General features: G+C 46.8%; 1 long non-coding RNA gene across 1 annotated transcript; it reads right to left on the bottom strand.

Annotated features, from left to right (window-relative positions):
• Positions 1-4,082: 4,082 nt before the first annotated feature.
• Positions 4,083-7,002, bottom strand: LOC120976232 (uncharacterized). Its single transcript, XR_005771481.3, has 2 exons — positions 4,880-7,002; positions 4,083-4,321 (listed from the first exon to the last, which is right to left on the bottom strand). It is a non-coding gene; the product is annotated as an uncharacterized lncRNA (long non-coding RNA).
• Positions 7,003-19,655: the final 12,653 nt, after the last annotated feature.

Genomic DNA, 19,655 nt, shown 5'->3' with positions numbered 1-19,655 from the left:
GTTCAGCCCCGGGACAGTAGTAGGTCATGTCTACCAAACGCCGGACATGTTTGCTTGAATGGAAATAAGCTGTCAATAGAAATTAGTTGTCAACTATTTTTGAATAAACAAGATCCAAGACATAAATATGGTTGAGAAACTTACATAAAGGTAGAACTGGAGGCATCTGCACATCGACCCAGATGTCAATATTATCTTCAATATCATCTTCCGGACGAATATCAAAGGTGATAAGCATATCAGGCTCAAATGCATAAGCCTTGCATAGTGCTCTCCATTGTTTGCATTCATAATGGGTGTAGGTGTCTGTATTGTATAATTTTGCGAGAAAACTATAACCATGCTCGGTCCTCAAGTTAACTCTTTTTACCTCCATAGTTTCCATAGTACTAAAACCAATCTTATCCAAGACATATATTCTTGCATGGCAGGGGATACGCTAGTAGAATAGTAAAAAATTAAATTATAAGTTGAAGCAAAAGAAGCAGAAGTCATGCTTAATTACGAAAAAAGACTTGTCGTTGTGACTTACTGTATGCACTTCGAACGTCTCATCCAGCTTGATGCTGAAGCGCCTACCACCAACTAGGTGAGGCCTATCGCACTGGCCGCGCTCGTGTTCGAAGTATTCGCACATACCGAATTCCCTTTCGCTATCGTCGTCAGACATTTCCTATGTTCATATAGTTGAAACAGACGTGCGTTCAATAAGCAAAACTAAATCATAAAACGAATTAGTATTCAAATGAGCATGCATTCAATAAGAAAACTAAATCATCTCTTGCGTCCGTACATCGTTGAATATTATCACTAATACATCACGAATTGTATCATACATATAACATCACTAATACAGCTAGAACCCTAGCGAACGACGGGTATCGGCGCGGGCAGTGGACACCCAAAGAGAAGGAACCATCACAGGATCATAGCTCCAGTGAGATCCCTGAAGAACCATCTAGGTACTGTCGGACCTGCCCTCCAACGCAACCATGTAGCGACGGACGTGCTCATCCTCCTCGCTGACACGGTGAGATACCACCTCTGCGGTGGACGAAGGCCTCCCCACCGTCACCGGCCCACGCGACCGCCACCAAATAAGGTCCGGGTCGACGACGGGCTGCCTCCTCACCAAGCTGCGCGCCCCGAAAGGTAGAACCTCCCAGTACCAGCCAGGCGGAGCCCAGTCCCGGACATGGCCCCTATAATCAAGCAAGGCTCCTCCACCGAGTCGACGACGAGGATGCGGGCCAGGCATCGTCGACTTCGAGAAAAATTCTTAATTATGAAAACAAAATTAATAAACACTAAGCAAAATTCGGCATGACCTTTGCTAAAATCAGGACATATCGAGTGCCTGAAATTTGCCATAACGTAAAATATGGCAAAACATAGGCCACTCGGAAAAATATGACATGTTCAAAATATGACATGTCCACTGCAAATTTGCATATAACAGGAAAAATTCCTTTAACTAAATACATAACAACAATTGCTTTAACTAAATAAATACCTAGAATTTGTTAACTACACCTAAAACAACTAAACCACCTAGAATTATGTTAAATACACCTAAAACACCTAAATTCTACTAACTACACCTAATTAAAAACCTAGATAAATTTCTGTCCTAATTTAAAAACCTAGATAAATCTCTGACCTAGTTTTAAAACCTAGCTAATTTAAAAACCTAGGGTTCATACAAATTAACTAGGGTTCATACTACCTAATCTGTCCTAGCTAGGGTTTGATCATAACCTACATTATTCTAAGAACCTACAGTTTTTCAACTATATAGGATTCAAAATAACTACTCTCTAATAATTATAACTAGGGAGGGAGGGAGGAGGAAGGAGGAAGGAGGGAGGAGTACCTCTCGGTGGAAGAGGGCCGGCGCGCGGGGGGGGGGGGGGGAGGATGGCCGGCGCGGCACGGGGGAGGGCGGCCGGCGTAGGACACGGGGCGGCGGCTGGAGCGGGGGATTGAGGGGCGCGTGTGTGTGAGCGTGTGAGTGTGAGAGTGAGTGAGAGAGCGCACGCGGGCCGGAGGAGGAAGCAGAGGTGGGCTTAGCAGCAGCGTGGTTGAGGAGGCCCGGCGCTATAGCTAAAGCTGCAACAGTGGGCCGAGTGCATGGCCCACTAACAGCAGCGCTGGCCTGGAAAACAAGCGCTACCGCTAACGTGCGCTTGGAGCGCTGGTTTTGGCCGGCGCTATTGCTAAGTAGCAGTAGCGTGGGGTATATAACCAATGCTACTGCTAAATGTCTACCTATAAGCATTTTCCTAGTAGTGCTACTTTGTTAGTTTGCGTACGATGACCTGCGTACCTCTAGTTAATTAGTTTGCGTACTGTATGTTGCATCTAGTTGCTAACCCTTTCTTTTTCGTGTTGCTCTAGTATATTTTGTTGCATATGATTGTACATCCTCTTGATGAAGATGCATCTCTAACAGGTACCTAGTTTCTTGATGGCGAGATGGCAGTGCTATGTCGTGTACAAAGGGAAGGTTCCGGGGGTGTACAATGAGTGGTCTGAGTGTCAGGCGCAAGTGAATGGGGTCTCGGGCGCCAGCCATAAAGGCTTCAAAAGCAGACAAGAAGGAGAAGCTAGTTACTTGAGGTCCACGCTAGCGTGAGAGAGGACTCGTAACCGCCGCTTCATGTACTGCATAGTTCCGCTCTCACTCATAGTGATAGCTCTTCTCGCGTATACCATTGTTTAGATGGATGACGTTGTAGTTGCAAGTATTCGAGACTTGCATGTATCGCTATTTTCAAGATGATGACGAGATACCACTTTGTGTTGGATGATGATTATGATGAGACTATTTGTATGTATATGCTATCATTACATTTGTGGTCTCGCAGCCATTTGTATGTGTATCATGATGACATTTGTATCTGCTAAAGATTCTTGTATAAAGCCTGTTTAAATACAAAACAAATATGCAGAAAAAAAAGCTACTAAAATTAGCAGTAGCGAGTGGAGAAAAGTTAGCAGCAGCGTCACAGTAGCAGTAGCGCGTCCAGGCAAAGCGCGCTAGAGCTATTAGCAGTAGCGGGCTTCAACGAAGCACGCTGCTGCTACACTTGTATAGCAGTAGCGCGGGTGCGCACGCGCTGCAGCTACGGGTTAGCTGTAGCGCCTTATTAGTAGTGCTGGTCCCCGCGCTACTGATATACCTAGAACCCGCGCTGCTGCTAGGCTTTTTCCTAGTAGTGAGTAACCATGCACGTGCAATGCACGTGTCCACCAACAAATATAAAGTTGACCATGCCCAAAGGAATGGAAATTTTAAATTAGAGTTGAACATAAGAATTATAACATTCCTTTCAAAAACGAATAAATACATGTGGGAACGTCTACTGCAGATATGGTTCATAGACAGTTTGTGGAGGTTCAACAAAAGAAATACAACATTACAAACTGTAGGCTCCTCGTAGAGAGAGATCAGATATACTGAAGAGGCATGAAATGTGAAAATTAATGAGGTTACATCTGTTTGCAACATACTATAGCTAGGCACAATCCACCAAATAGGACTACCCAACAGATTACAAATAGGTCAATCATGTCCAGCAATGACCTCACTATCCATGCCATTGTTGTCCGTGGGCACGACAAAATATCAGGTGGACTCTCTGTCACCCGTGCACCACACAATCTCCGGTGGTTTCAAGCTAAGCTAGGCTCGCCCGAATCACAATTTGGCGTAGGACATTGTTATATCATCAGTAATGTTTGAATTGGAATTTAGGATACCCGTCTTGCAAACAGAATAATCGGCTTCTGTGTTTCCATAAACAAAAAGTAAACACAATCCATCACTGTGTAACTGCAACTATCAACACAAGTCCATAATTCTTAGACTTTGAATGCAGATTGAACTATAGATTTATTAACAAAAAAGGCTGCATCTATAAAAAACAAATATTGTACCAGAACATGCATTTGAAGAACTTGATACCATGGAAGTAAAGTATAGTGCAATGGAAATAATAATAAACTTGATCAAGAAATTTTTGATTAGCAGCGTACTTGTAAGATATTACAACTGGACCACTACTGAACCACTACCAAGATTCCAAAACACACATACCATATATATATAGTTAGCAAATCCATTCAGAGTAGCATTGTTACATATGCAAATCATCATACTAATTAGAAGAGCATACCCTGCGGCCTGCGCCTCCTCGGTCACTACATCGAGCCAGTCTTCGTGGCAGTCACCTCAGCCTTGGCAGCATGCAGCCCCTGCCCCTGGTGTGTCCACGATGGTTGGGACAATTCTTCAGTCCGTGGTGCCAATCCTTGTGAACTGCCAAGTTTCAGTACCAGTGCAAAAGAAGAGTAAATATTCACATCAACCTAGTGCAAGCTGCTACCTGGCACTTGCAGCTGCCATTCAGAAAAATGTGTGTGACAAGATGGTTTTATAAGATCTTATGCAATTTCCCTATGAAAGCTCTAATGCAAACACATTAATTACATATATCTGATATGCTTGTAAAGTATAGATGACTAACTTATAATCATGGTTGCCATCTTGAAAAGAAGATCTCACATATGGACTGACATATTTTAAACACAGTATTACAATCTCCATCACAACGGTTCAGAGATGGATGGTAGGAATAGAAAAGTAACTGAAAATTTCTACAACTCACGTCTGACGAAACTCGATAGTCAAAACTTTTCACCAACAGAATAAATACATGGACCAGTGTGCAGCGCATGTAGTAATTAAACACAGGGCAAAATGTCAATCTAACCTATGCAATTTAATCCTACGCCAGTGTGACATCAATGATTAGAAACTCTACTCATCAAATTACGTTTCAGGGAATAAGAGACGTAGGAGGCACATATATCCAACCATTTGCTCCTGTGCAGATGAGTGCTGACCGGCGACACTCGAGCGAGGTTGGCCCCTCAGGTTTTAGACGGCCGCATGCGAGATCAAGGCGCCGGCACAGCGATGTGATTCAGAGGTCAAGACACCGGCCTGGTCGGTCTTGTAGCCTTTTGTTGTGGCTGTAGAGATCGGGTGGCCAGCGACACCATGATGCGCTGTAGTTTGCGCACTTCCATGATTCGAGTATGGTAGGCTTGGAGATGGTTCCCTTGAGCCGAGGGCGCTGCAACGCCATGATGCGTAGGGGTAGCGACACCACAATTTAGTATTTCAAATAAATGTCCTACTCAGGCAAAGTAAGAGGAAAGTACAACAAAGCACGTCCCATCTTCTATCTAATTCAAAGCAAAGAGGAAACAAAAATCTGGGACATTGGTAAACAAGGTAAAACATGAAGGTATATCAGCTAGAATCTGTACCCCCACACTGGGACAGTGGTAAACAAGGTAAAGCATGAAGATATATCAGCTAGATTCTGTACCTCCACATTGCAGCAAAAAGTACCAACAAACAACGTAAAACATGAAGAAGATCTGCTAGAAGTTGTACCTCCACATCGAGATGCTGGCAAAAGACTCATGCACATAAGTAAGTGACAAAATTAGGGACAAAATTAGGGACAAAATTAGGGACCCATGTCAAGTATGGTGATTGCACATAAGTAACACAATCAAGTAAAGAGAAATTCAAACAAAATGCCATATGTTAGTTTAGGAGTCTTCCGCCACTAATTTCCAAATTACATTGTATATCAAATAGAACAGTTTCTATTTGACTAATCCCCTCCTTCACAGGAGGCTTACCATGTCATATCTACATGCTAAAAACTAAACCAAAACAATTCTCTGCAATATATACTGTTGGTGAAGATGATTAAACTAATCTGCAGTAGTACAAAATTGAATTTCATCATTCTAGTCAGAACCAAAATTAAAAAGATATGTTGTTTATAATTTATTAAAATATCTGATGTTTGAAGACATCCTTTGGAATCGGAATATTTGGACTAATAACACTGAGATGCAGAGAGAGTAACCTAGCAAAATTATTGTTAGCAAAGAATAATTTTGTACAATGTAAACTCGTGAGAGCCTGGATCCTCTTTTATTTGGCCATCATTAGCAAAAGTAGATCCTCTTTTAGTTGTCAACTATTAACAAAAGTATTGTTAGGCCACGATTTAAATCAGCTTAATTGTATAACTCACAGGAAACATATTTAGTCAGCCAATTGACTACTTATTTCTCCTCAAACTGAATAAAAGGTACACTGGTGATGGACATATCTGTCCCCAATTGACAGGTTCAAATTATTGTCAGCGCTAGGACCATATGCAAGGGCCAATTCATGCCAGTAGCTGTGAATCAAAAAAGAAAAAGAAATAGACTCACCAGCTGCAAATACTCCAGGAATAAAGGGGCAAGCATGGCACCGTACATGATTTATCTACTGAGATGATAGACCTACAGGAAGGGGATAGACGGAGAGGAACCTATCAAGGTAGTTGACAGACAAGCCCGAAGTCAACGGCAATGAATTTGCAGATTTAGTCAGCTATCACGGCACCATACATCAGGACGGTATCATCAAGCAGAAATCCGATGAGAAAACCACCAATGAAATTGATTAAAAAGGCCCATCACGTATCAGTACCATGATAGAGAGGAACGTTTTGAATCAAATCAAGATGCGGTGGCTCACCTTCGAAATCCAATCTATGGCGTCCCTCCAGACTATGGCCAAATGCCCAAATCCAGGCCCCTAAGCCACCGCCATGCTAGGAAGAAGTCGAACCTGAAGAAGTGGAAGGAAGAATCATAGCTGCATGTGGCCGGCAGGTTCAGGGGACGCAGCGGGCGCGGGTGTAGGCCGGGGCGCGGGCGCGGCGGCACGGCTGATCCCTGGGTAGGATCTATCTCCTGGGCACTGGGGATCTCGCAGGACGGATGCCACACTGTGAGCGGCAACAATCGGCGACGGCGATCATGCAGGGAGGCGATGGAGCGGTGCAGGGCGGCGAGGTCGCCGTGCAGGCAGGAGCTGCTTTTGGTGGGCAGCGTCTGGCACCAGGTCGCCGTCGTGCCAGACTGTGAGGTCGAGGTCGTGGAGTTGCCTTAGTTTGCGACCAAATGTTCGTGATTTTAGAGGACGGGGGAATGGTAGTTCTAGTACTGCTCTCCTGGTGAAGCACGATCAGTTATTAAAAATTGTTAAGTGTAAGCCATAAGGGCATGTCCAACGCGGGCGCTTAGGGACGAGCGCCAGGATTAGATTCCCGGCCAATTAGCGGTTAATCTGTTGAATCCTGATGTTATGCGCGGCATCGACGCAAGATGATGCGCCGGCCGCTTGCCCGTTTTTGTGCATGCTCTGACCGCTTGACTACTTAATTTACTCCGTGGAATTAGCGCCTGCCGTTGTAAGCCTGGGCGCTTAGGCGTTTTTCCTATTTTACAATCTTTATTTTATTTTTGGTTAGCGCCTCCATAAGCGGCTCTCATTGTAGATGCCCTAAAGGTATTAGATCAATGATGGTTGTTAGATTGAGAAGTGTGGGTCTAATCGTGTGGTGTTATTGATTTGTGTGGGATTGTGGGACTAATTACGAAGTGTGCTCAAGAAAATTCTTATTTGATTGTTTAAAAGTAGTGTGGATGTAAATGTAAATTCGTCTCTCCACGCCACTAGCTCCATATATTGTTTTTCTCGTTCACGGCCTATTTGCACAAGTGTGTTTGCACTAGTAGTAAAGCTTTGTCGATCCTACTTCACAGAAGGTGAAGCACTAGAGCAACTCTAGCAGACCCCGTATCCCGTCCCGACCCATAAAATAACCGCCAAAATGCGGGTCAGGGAGGAAAAATCAGGCCGATCAGACCCCGCATCCCGCCCCGGCCCGTAAAAAATTTTGAGGTGCGCGGCAAAATCCCGACCTCAACCTGGGAAAACGCGGGTTTCCCCCTCGTGGCTGCAGTGCCCTGCATATAAGCGGAAGCGGTTGGTGGGGTGGACATTTCAAGCCGCACTTTCCCCACCAAACACCTCTCCTCTCCCCCCTCGCGCCGCCGCCGGGCCGCCGCCCAAGATTCCGGCGAAAGCAGCCGGCAGGAGCACGCCGAAAGGCTGCCACGCGCACGAGGCCTCCCCTCCCTCCCCCCTGCGTCGGCGGGCCGCCGGATTTGCGGATCTGCGGCACTTCATCGCGGGCCGCCGGATTTGGCTTTTTCCGGCCGCCGGTTGCTGTGCCAAGCGATGGAGTGGTCAGGGAGCCTCTCCTGCAGCCCAGGCAAGGGCGCATCGCCACATGCAGGTACGGGTTCGTCCGCACGCCGCCGCCGCCGCCGGTTTGCGGGCATGGATTCGTCCGGCCGTCCACCGGGCTCGGCGCTCACGTAGCGTCTCTGTGGCTTGCCGATGCCGCTCATATAGTGCGACGACTGCACGCGGAAAGTGCTACGGCTCACTTCGGGACGCCGAACCACCCCGGATGGGTGTTCTTCAAATGCGAAAACGACGGGGTACGTGTGAGGGAGTCCTGGATTAGGGGGTCCTCAGACAGCCGGACTATATACTTCGGCCGGACTGTTGGACTATGAAGATACAAGATTGAATACTTCGTCCCGTGTCCGGGTGTCCTTTGCATGGAAGGCAAGCTTGGCAATTAGGATATGTAGATCTCCTTCTCTGTAACCGACTCTATGCAACCCTAGCCCCCTCCGGTGTCTATATAAACCGGAGGGTTTAGTCCGTAGGACGAGAACAATCATAATCATAGGCTAGCTTCTAGGGTTTAGCCTCTACGATCTCGTGGTAGATCAACTCTTGTAATACTCATATCATCAAGATCAATCAAGCAGGAAGTAGGGTATTACCTCCATCGAGAGGGCCCGAACCTGGGTAAACATTGTGTCCCCCGCCTCCTGTTACCATTAGCCTTAGACGCACAGTTCGAGACCCCCTACCCGAGATCCGCCGGTTTTGACACCGACATTGGTGCTTTCATTGAGAGTTCCACTGTGCCGTCGTTGTAAGGCTTGATGGCTCCTTCAATCATCTGCAACGATGCGATCCAGGGTGAGGTTTTCCTCCCCGGACAGATCTTCGTATTCGGCAGCTTCGTACTGCGGGCCAACTCGCTTGGTCATCTGGAGCAGATCGATAGCTATGCCCCTGGTTATCAGGTCAGGTTTGGAAGCCTGAACTACACCGCCGACATCCGCAGAGACTTGATCTTTGACGGATTCGAGGCCATGACAGGTGTGCCGAACAGTCACGAGGAGCATGACTTAGATCTGCCATCGGACGGCGTTCGGGAGATCACACCTACGGTTGCCCCAGCTCTTAATCCGGAGCGCATCGTGCCATCCGAGGACGGGTGGATGGACCCCACCACGGAGGCCGCACACTCAGCGGCGATAGAGCCGAACACAGACTTCGCCTCCAATGAGGTCTGTGTCATCGGACCCTCGGACTCGTCTCCGGCCATAGGCTCCGAACCGCGTGCATCCGTGCCTATAGAATCTGATTGGGCACCGATCATGGAGTTTACCTCCGCGGATATCTTTCAGCACTCGCCCTTGGGCGATGTGCTAAATTCATTGAAATCTCTCTCTCTGTCAGGAGACTCGCGGCCGAACTATGTCCGGCTCGAGTGGGAAGCGGACGACGAAGAAATTCGTTCCCCACCCACCACCCACTTAATAGCCACTATTGATGACTTAACCGACATGCTTGACTTCGACTACGAAGACATCGACGGTGTGGACGACGATGCAGGAGAAGAACAGGAACCACCGCCCACAGGGCGCTGGACAGCCACCTCAACATATGATATATATATGGTGGACACGCCCAAAGAAGGCGATGGCGATGAGGCAACGGAGGACAATCCCCTTGAAAAGCAATCTAAGCACCGGCGTCATAGGCGCCGCTCTAAGCCCCGCCATAGCAAAAATAGTGATACCGGCACAGGAGACAATAACACTCCGGATAATGCCGAAGGCGAAAACAATCCCGCCCCGCCAGACTTCGAGCAAGCCGAACGGGAGGATGGGCAAGCTAGCCCTGATGAACAGGCAACGGATGGAGACTTGGAGGATGACAATTACATGCCCCTCTCCGAGGATGAGGTGAGCCTCGGCGACGAAGAATTCATCGTGCCTGAGGACCCCGTCGAGCAGGAGCGCTTCAAGCGCTGGCTTATAGCCACTGCAAAAAGCCTGAAGAAAAAGCAGCAGCAGCTTCAAGCTGATCAAGATCTGCTAACTGATAGATGGACTGAGGTCCTGGCGGCCGAGGAATACAGACTCGAACGCCCAACAAAAAGTCACCCAAAGCGCAGGTTGCTACCTCAACTCGAGGAGGCATTAAAACCTACACTACCAGCGCATGATGCGGCTAATCGGCCACCTCGTGGCCGAGACAAAGCGGAGTATCAGCCCGAAGTCCAGCCCGCACCCCGCCGCCAAACAAGCAAAAACACGAAGGCCCGGGACTCCACACATGACCTGCGAGACAAATTGGAAAACAAAGCAGGACATTCAAGATTGATCTACGGATCACGGGGGCGCGCCCAACGCGTGCCGATGACCGTCACGCCGGATACACTAAAAGCAAATCCGGCCGGGCTGAATACAATAGACCAGACTCATTTGAACTGCGTCATGATGTAGCCCGGCATAGAGGCGCCGCACACCCCCTATGCTTCACTGACGAAGTAATGGATCATGAATTCCCAGAAGGGTTTAAGCCCGTAAAAATCGAGCCCTACGATGGGACTACGGACCCCGCGGTATGGATAGAAGATTTCTTTCTCCACATTCACATGGCCCGCGGGGATGATCTACACGCCATCAAGTACCTCCCACTAAAACTCAAGGGACCGGCTCGGCATTGGCTAAATAGTTTGCCGGAAAATTCCATCGGAAGTTGGGAGAACCTGGCAGACGCATTCCTGGATAACTTCTAGGGCACTTATGTGCGACCACCGGATGCTGATGACTTAAGTCACATAACCCAACAGCCCGGAGAGTCAGCCAGGAAATTCTGGACTCGGATCCTAACTAAAAAGAACCAAATTGTCGACTGTCCGGATGCCGAAGCCCTAGCGGCCTTTAAGCATAATATTCGCGACAAGTGGCTTGCCCGACATCTCGGCCAAGACAAGCCGAAGTCCATGGCAGCCCTCACGACACTCATGACCCACTTTTGTGCGGGCGAGGATAGCTGGTTGGCTCATAGCAACAACACAGCAAGCAATCCTGGCACACCAGAGGCCAGAGATAGCAGCGGCAAGCCCCGACGCAACAAACACAAGCGTCGCAAAAATGGTGATAACGCCGAAGACACGGCAGTCAATGCCGGATTCAGTGGCTCTAAGTCCGGTCAGCGGAAAAAGCCATTCCAAAAGAACAATTCGGGCTCGTCCAGTCTGGACCGCATACTCGATCGTCCATGCCAAATTCATGGCACCCCAGGAACATCAGCCAATCATACCAACAGAGAATGCTGGGTCTTCAAACAAGCCGGCAGGTCACGTGCCGACAACAAGGAGAAGGGGTCTCCGATGACGACAACGAGGAGCCCCGATCACCGAACACAGGAGGGCAAAGGAAATTACCCCCGCAAATCAAAACGGTGAATGTGATAAACGCCACCCACATTCCCAAGCTGGAACGGATGTGCGCTCTTGCGGATGTCGACTTGACGAAGTCAGTCGCCCCACAATATACACTATGGCCGATCACTTTCGACCGTACGGATCATCCGCCAATACCAATTAGGGCAATTCAGCCGCACTAGTCCTTGACCTAATAATTGACAGATTTCACCTCACGCGAGTCCTTATGGACAGAGGCAACAGTCTAAACCTGCTGTATCAGGACACAGTGCGCAAGATGGGTATTGATCATTCGATGATCAAGCCCACTAAAACCACCTTTAAAGGTGTTATACCAGGTGTGGAGGCCCGTTGTACAGGCTCCATCACTCTGAAGGTAGTCTTCGGATCACCGAACAATTATCGTACCGAAGAGTTAACCTTCGACATCGTCCCTTTTCGTAGTAATTATCATGCACTGCTCGGACGAACCGCGCTTGCTCGATTCAACGCGGTGCCACACTATGCCTACCGTAAGCTCAAGATGCCCGGTCCGCGTGGCGTCATAACAGTTAATGGCAAGGCCGAACTCCACCTCTGTGCCGAAGAATGTACCGCCGCCATGACAGTAGAAGCAACGAAAGGCATCTTTCAATCAAACCTCGAGTCGACGGCCAAGCTCCCGGACACCGTCAAGGGAGTCCGAACTACTCCGCGGCAGGATAGCCCGGCCTATCCGGAGCTCAACTAAAACACTCCGGTAGTAAACGGAGGCACAGCTAGGATAGGCCACACAATGCGGCTTAAACGCTCCATGGCACATAAATATATTTTTTTGCACTTTCTTTGCAGGTCCACTTTCGCGTAGGCCAGGACTGGCGACATGGAAACAGCTCGAATGCGTAAGGGAATCCTTAGAGATGCCCCTTGATGACCATCCGACCACGCTACGGATCTGCACACAGCCTCCTCCCGCCTAGTCTCAGCAGGTTCCGAAGTCATATTTATTTTTATCACATTACCTGTACTCATACGCATCGACGTATTATTTTCCAACATGTGGCTTTATATGACACTTATCTGCTGTTGTTTCTTATTGACACTCTTTGTCAAATGGCATCCGTATACCGCGATATGCCTTAATATGCCAGGGGCTTCATTGTACCCATAATACGGCAATAAAGTCCGAACACCTTCACGGTCGTTCGGCACCCCGAACTTATAGCATTATATGCATCAGCTCTGAATCATGTCTTGGGTCAATAGTTGGGTTTGTCCGGCTCCTATGTTTTGCTGCCTTACGTTCCGCTATATCGGCTAGGGCGGCACAGGGAGAACTACTGCGATTGTGTCCCGGTTCTTCCGGACGAGCACCTCAGTAGAGAAAGCCGAAAACTGACTGTCATGATACGGCGAGAGCTGGTTAGCTGTTCGAGAGGTTATAAAATCTTTAAGGATTTCTTCCGCATTAAGCGATAACTGATGCAGCGTGCGATGGATCGGTTTTTCTTCCGATCAGGTGCTCATAGAGCCCCTCGTGCGGTCTTCCGAACACCAGGGGCTGCGCCTACCTTCCTTTTGTCAAACTCCTATGGCTAAGTGAGAGTGATAAAGCCTTATAGTCCGATTGCCTGGTTCGTTGTGCTGAACACCTCCTTCAAGGACCCAAAACTGGGATAAAGAGTGCTCAGGTTTATCCCGAACACCCCCATACTTCCTACGTGGGGGCAGAAGCCGATGACTAACCAACTCTCAGGATTAATATATAAAACGGTCGCGCAGGAGGAAAAAATTTCAAATAACAGGCAATAAATAATAGAAATGACCTTGTTCAACATTACAAAGGACAACATGACCGTATTCATGGAAATATAATGTCCTTGGTGCATTGCTCCGCCGCAAGACGGGATCCTTTCAGGACACTATCATAATATAATTCGGGCTTGCGGTGCTCCATCCCCTCCGGCGGTCCCTCGGTCATCAGCTTTTCAGCATCCATCTTCCCCCAGTGCACCTTTGCGCGGGCGAAGGCCATTCGCGCACCCTCAATACAGACCGACCGCTTGATGACATCAAGTCGAGGGCAGGCACTCACAAGCCGCTTCACGAGCCCGAAGTAGCTGCTTGGAAATCGCTCGGCGGGCCATAGCCGGATAATTAAATCCTTCCTGGCTAGTTCGGCCGCCTTATGCAGTTCGATCAGCTGTTTCAGCTGATCGGCAAATGGCACCGGATAATTCGGCGCCAGATACTGCGACCAGAAGAGCTTCTCCGCAGCGCTCCTTTCTGCGGCTCGGTAGAATTGGGCGGCATCAGATATGCTGCGTGGCAGCTCCGCAAATACCCCTGGAGAAATCCGAATTCAAATTAGTAAACGTGATTTTCTCCTTTCAGATACACGCTTTGCATAGAAAAAGCCTTACCAGCCGCAATCTTCCTCGCCTCCTGGATTTCCTTCAGGGCGCCCTGGGCTTCCCCCCGGGCATCACTTGCGGCTTGGCGAGCTTGGGAGAGTGCGGATTCTTTCCCTGATAAACTCTGCTCCAAGGTCTCGCATTTCTTCACGGCCTCCTGAAGCTTTTGCTCAGCTTCAATAACCCTGGCCTCATGCTTTTCGTGAAGAGCCTGCTCTGTGGCTGCCTTCTTCTCGGCTTCGGCCACAGCCTTCTTAAGATCCTCAATTTCGACCGTCGCCCCTAGAGCACATCATAAAAATATTTTCATCATACAAACTCAATCATCCGCGCTAAATGCGAACAAGGTTTCTGCATACCTTGGTTATCCTCCAACTGCTTCTTCACTCGGCCGAGTTCTCCTTCGGCCCGCTCTAGACTTTGTCTCAGTCCGGAGACTTCCTCAGTCTGAGAGGCGGCAGTTGCTACAGACGCCTGCTTTTGGACAAAAGAGAGATGCCATAAAGTGAGTCTCCTGCAAACATATATTTGATCCTCTGTTCGGTTCTTTCTTTCACCAAACAGTGTATCAGGGGCTACTACCTACACTATGACATTCTTCAAAACCTCACAAAACATACCTCAAAGCCCGTTATAAGGCAGATGCAGGCTTCATTCAGTCCACTCTCAGCGGACCGAATCTTCTCAATCACCGTACCCATAAGGGCACGGTGTTCTTCAACGATGGAGGCGCTCTTTAGCGCCGCCGATAAAGTATCTGGCTGCCTTCCTGATTCTGGAGCCGTATCGGTCTCCGGAATTGCGTCCGACTGGGGGCCGAATTCAAGATAGCCCCCGCCGTCGACATCCATGGGAGCCTTTTCTCCCGGGTGTCCGGCCCCTGAAGCTTGACCCCCTGGTGCCGCCTTTGTTGGGGAACGTAGTAATTTCAAAAAAATTCCTACGCACACGCAAGATCATGGTGATGCATAGCAACGAGAGGGGAGAGTGTTGTCCACGTACCCTCGTAGACCGACAGCGGAAGCGTTATCACAACGCGGTTGATGTAGTCGTACGTCTTCACGATCCGACAGATCAAGTACCGAACGCACGGCACCTCCGAGTTCTACACACGTTCAGCTCGATGACGTCCCTCGAACTCCGATTCAGCCGAGTGTTGAGGGAGAGTTTCGTCAGCACGACGGCGTGGTGATGATGATGATGTTCTACCGACGCAGGGCTTCGCCTAAGCTCCGCAATGATATTATCGAGGTGTAATTTGGTGGAGGGGGGCACCGCACACGGCTAAAAGATCTCAAGGATCAATTGTTGTGTCTCTGGGGTGCCCCCCTGCCCCCGTATATAAAGGAGCAAGGGAGGAGGAGGCCGGCCCTAGGAGGGGGCGCACCAAGTGTGGAGTCCTACTAGGACTCCCTAGTCCTAGTAGGATTCCACCTCCCATATGGAATAGGAAAAGAGGAAGGGAAAAAGAGAAGGAAGGAAGGGGGCGCCCCCCTTCCCTAGTCCAATTCGGACTAGACCAAGGGGAGGGGTGCGGCCACCCTTGAGGCCCTTTTTCTTCTTTCCCGTATGGCCCAATAAGGCCCAATACGTATTCCCGTAACTCTCCGGTACTCCAAAAAATACCCGAATCACTCGGAACCTTTCCGAAGTCCGAATATAGTCGTCCAATATATCGATCTTTACGTCTCGACCATTTCGAGACTCCTCGTCATGTCCCCGATCTCATCCGGGACTCCGAACTCCTTCGGTACATCAACATACATAAACTCATAATAAAATTGTCATCGTAACTTTAAGCGTGCGGACCCTACGGGTTCGAGAACTATGTAGACATGACCGAGACACGTCTCCGGTCAATAACCAATAGCGGGACCTGGATGCCCATATTGGCTCCCACATATTCTACGAAGATCTTTATCGGTCAGACCGCATAACAACATACGTTGTTCCCTTTGTCATCAGTATGTTACTTGCCCGAGATTCGATCGTCGGTATCTCGATACCTAGTTCAATCTCGTTACCGGCAAGTCTCTTTACTCGTTCCGTAACACATCATCCCGCAACTAACTTATTAGTCACAATGCTTGCAAGGCTTATAGTGATGTGCATTACCGAGTGGGCCCAGAGATACCTCTCCGACAATCGGAGTGACAAATCCTAATCTCGAAATACGCCAACCCAACAAGTACCTTTGGAGAAACCTGTAGAGCACCTTTATAATCACCCATTTACGTTGTGACGTTTGGTAGCACACAAAGTGTTCCTCCGGTAAACGGGAGTTGCATAATCTCATAGTCAGAGGAACATGTATAAGTCATGAAGAAAGCAATAGCAACATACTAAACGATCGGGTGCTAAGCTAACGGAATGGGTCAAGTCAATCACGTCATTCTCCTAATGAGGTGATCTCGTTAATCAAATGACCAACTTATGTCTATGGCTAGGAAACATAACCATCTTTGATTAACGAGCTAGTCAAGTAGAGGCATACTAGTGACACTCTGTTTGTCTATGTATTCACACATGTATTATGTTTCCGGTTAATACAATTCTAGCATGAATAATAAACATTTATCATGATATAAGGAAATAAATAATAACTTTATTATTGCCTTAGGGCATATTTCCTTCAGTCTCCCACTTGCACTAGAGTCAATAATCTAGTTCACATCGCCATGTGATTTAACATGAATAGTTCACATCACCATGCGATTAACACCCATGGTTCACATCGTCATGTGACCATCACCCAAAGGGTTTACTAGAGTCAGTAATCTAGTTCACATCGCTATGTGATTAACACCCAAAGAGTACTAAGGTGTGATCATGTTTTGCTTGTGAGATAATTTTAGTCAACGGGTCTATCACATTCAGATCCGTAAGTATTTTGCAAATTTCTATGTCTACAATGCTCTGCATGGAGCTACTCTAGCTAATTGCTCCCACTTTCAATATGTATCTAGACCGAGACTTAGAGTCATCTAGATTAGTGTCAAAACTTGCATCGACGTAACCTTTTACGACGAGCCTTTTGTCACTTCCATAATCGAGAAACATATCCTTATTCCAGTAAGGATAATTTTGACCGCTGTCCAGTGATCTACTCCTAGATCACTATTGTAATCCCTTGCCAAAATCAGTGTAGGGTATACAATAGATCTGGTACACAGCATGGCATACTTTAGAGAACCTATGGCCAAGGCATAGGGAATGACTTTCATTCTCTTTCTATCTTTTGCCGTGGTCGGGCTTTGAGTCTTTTCTCAATTTCACACCTTGTAACACAGGCAAGAACTCTTTTCTTTGACTGTTCTATTTTGAACTACTTCAAAATCTTGTCCGATCAACAATATGTCATTCACATATACTTATCAGAAATGTTGTAGTGCTCCCACTCACTTTCTTGTAAATACAGGCTTCACCGCAAGTCTGTATACAACTATATGCTTTGATCAACTTATCAAAGCGTATATTCCAACTCCGAGATGCTTGCACCAGTCCATTGATGGATCGCTGGAGCTTGCATATTTTGTTAGCACCTTTAGGATTGACAAAACCTTCTGGTTGTATCATATACAACTCTTCTTTAATAAATCCATCAAGGAATGCAGTTTTGTTTATCCCTTTGCCAGATTTCATAAAATGCGGCAATTGCTAACATGATTCGGACAGACTTAAGCATAGATACGAGTGAGAAACTCTCATCGTAGTCAACATCTTGAACTTGTCGAAAACCTTTTTGCGACAATTCTAGCTTTGTAGATAGTGATACTATTATCAGCGTCCGTCTTCCTCTTGACAATCCATTTATTCTCAATTTCTTGCCGATCATTGGGCAAGTCAACCAAAGTCCACACTTTGTTCTCATACATGGATCTCATCTCAGATTTCATGGCCTCAAGCCATTTTGCGGAATCTGGGCTCACCATCGCTTCTTCATAGTTCGTAGGTTCGTCATGGTCTAGTAACATAACCTCCAGAACAGGATTACCGTACCACTCTGGTGCGGATCTTACTCTGGTTTACCTACGAGGTTTGGTAGTAACTTGATCTGAAGTTACATGATCATCATCATTAACTTCCTCACTAATTGGTGTAGAAGTCATAGGAACAGATTTCTGTGATCCAATAAGGGAGCAGGTACAGTTACCTCATCAAGTTCTACTTTCCTCCCACTCACATCTTTCGAGAGAAACTCCTTCTCTAGAAAGGATCCATACTTAGCAACGAATGTCTTGCCTTCGGATCTGTGATAGAAGGTATACCCAACTGTCTCCTTTGGGTATCCTATGAAGACACATTTCTCCGATTTGGGTTTGAGCTTATCAGGATGAAATTTTTTCACATAAGCATCGCAACCCCAAAATTTTAAGAAACGACAACTTTGGTTTCTTGCCAAACGACAGTTCATAAGGCGTCGTCTCAACGGATTTTGATGGTGCCCTATTTAACGTGAATGTAGTTGTCTCTAATGCATAACCCAAAACGATAGTGGTAAATTGGTAAGAGACATCATAGATTGCACTATATCCAATAAAGTACGGTTATGACGTTCGGACACACCATTACACTGTGGTGTTCCAGGTGGCGTGAGTAGTGAAACTATTTCACATTGTTTTAACTGAAGGCCAAACTCGTAACTCAAATATTTTACCTCTGCGATCATATCGTAGAAACTTTTATTTTCTTGTTACGATGATTCTCCACTTCACTCTGAAATTCTTTGAACTTTTCAAATGTTTCAGACTTTGTGTTTCATCAATTAGATATACCCATATCTGCTCAAATCATCTGTGAAGGTCAGAAAATAATGATACCTGCTACGAGCCTCAATATTCATCGGACCACATACATCTGTATGTATGATTTCCAACAAATCTGTTGCTCTCTCCATAGTTCCGGAGAACGGCGTTTTAGTCATCTTGCCCATGAGGCACGGTTCGCAAGCATCAAGTGATTCATAATCAAGTGATTCCAAAATCCCATCAGTATGGAGTTTCTTCATGCGCTTTACACCAATATGACCTAAACGGCAGTACCACAAATAAGTTGCACTATCATTATTAACTTTGCATCTTTTGGCTTCAATATTATGAATATGTGTATCACTACGATCGAGATCCAACAAACCATTTTCGTTGGTGTGTATGACCATAAAGGTTTTATTCATGTAAACAGAACAACAATTGTTCTCTAACTTAAATGAATAACCGTATTGCAATAAACATGATCAGATCATATTCATGCTCAACGCAAACACCAAATAACACTTATTTAGTTTCAACACTAATCCCGAAAGTACAGGGAGTGTGCGATGATGATCATATCAATCTTGGAACTACTTCCAACACACATCGTCACCTCGCCTTTTACTAGTCTCTGTTTATTCTGCAACTCCCGTTTTTGAGTTACTACTCTTTAGCAACTGAACCAGTATCAATTACCGAGGGGTTGCTATAAACACTAGTAAAGTACACATCAATAATCTGTATATCAAATATACCTTTGTTCACTTTTACTAGTCTCTGTTTATTCTGCAACTCCCGTTTCGAGTTACTACTCTTAGCAACTGAACCAGTATCAATTACCGAGGGATTGCTATAAACACTAGTAAAGTACACATCAATAATCTGTATATCAAATATACCTTTGTTCACTTTGCCATCCTTCTTATCCACCAAATAGTTGGGGTAGTTCCGCTTCCAGTGACCAGTCCCTTTGC

This window comes from Aegilops tauschii, chromosome 3 (genome assembly GCF_002575655.3).
Source record: "Aegilops tauschii subsp. strangulata cultivar AL8/78 chromosome 3, Aet v6.0, whole genome shotgun sequence".
In the NCBI taxonomy this organism is placed as follows: Eukaryota; Viridiplantae; Streptophyta; class Magnoliopsida; order Poales; family Poaceae; genus Aegilops; species Aegilops tauschii.
Note: the sequence above shows the minus strand (reverse complement) of the source record. Positions and strands in the feature narration are given on the sequence as shown.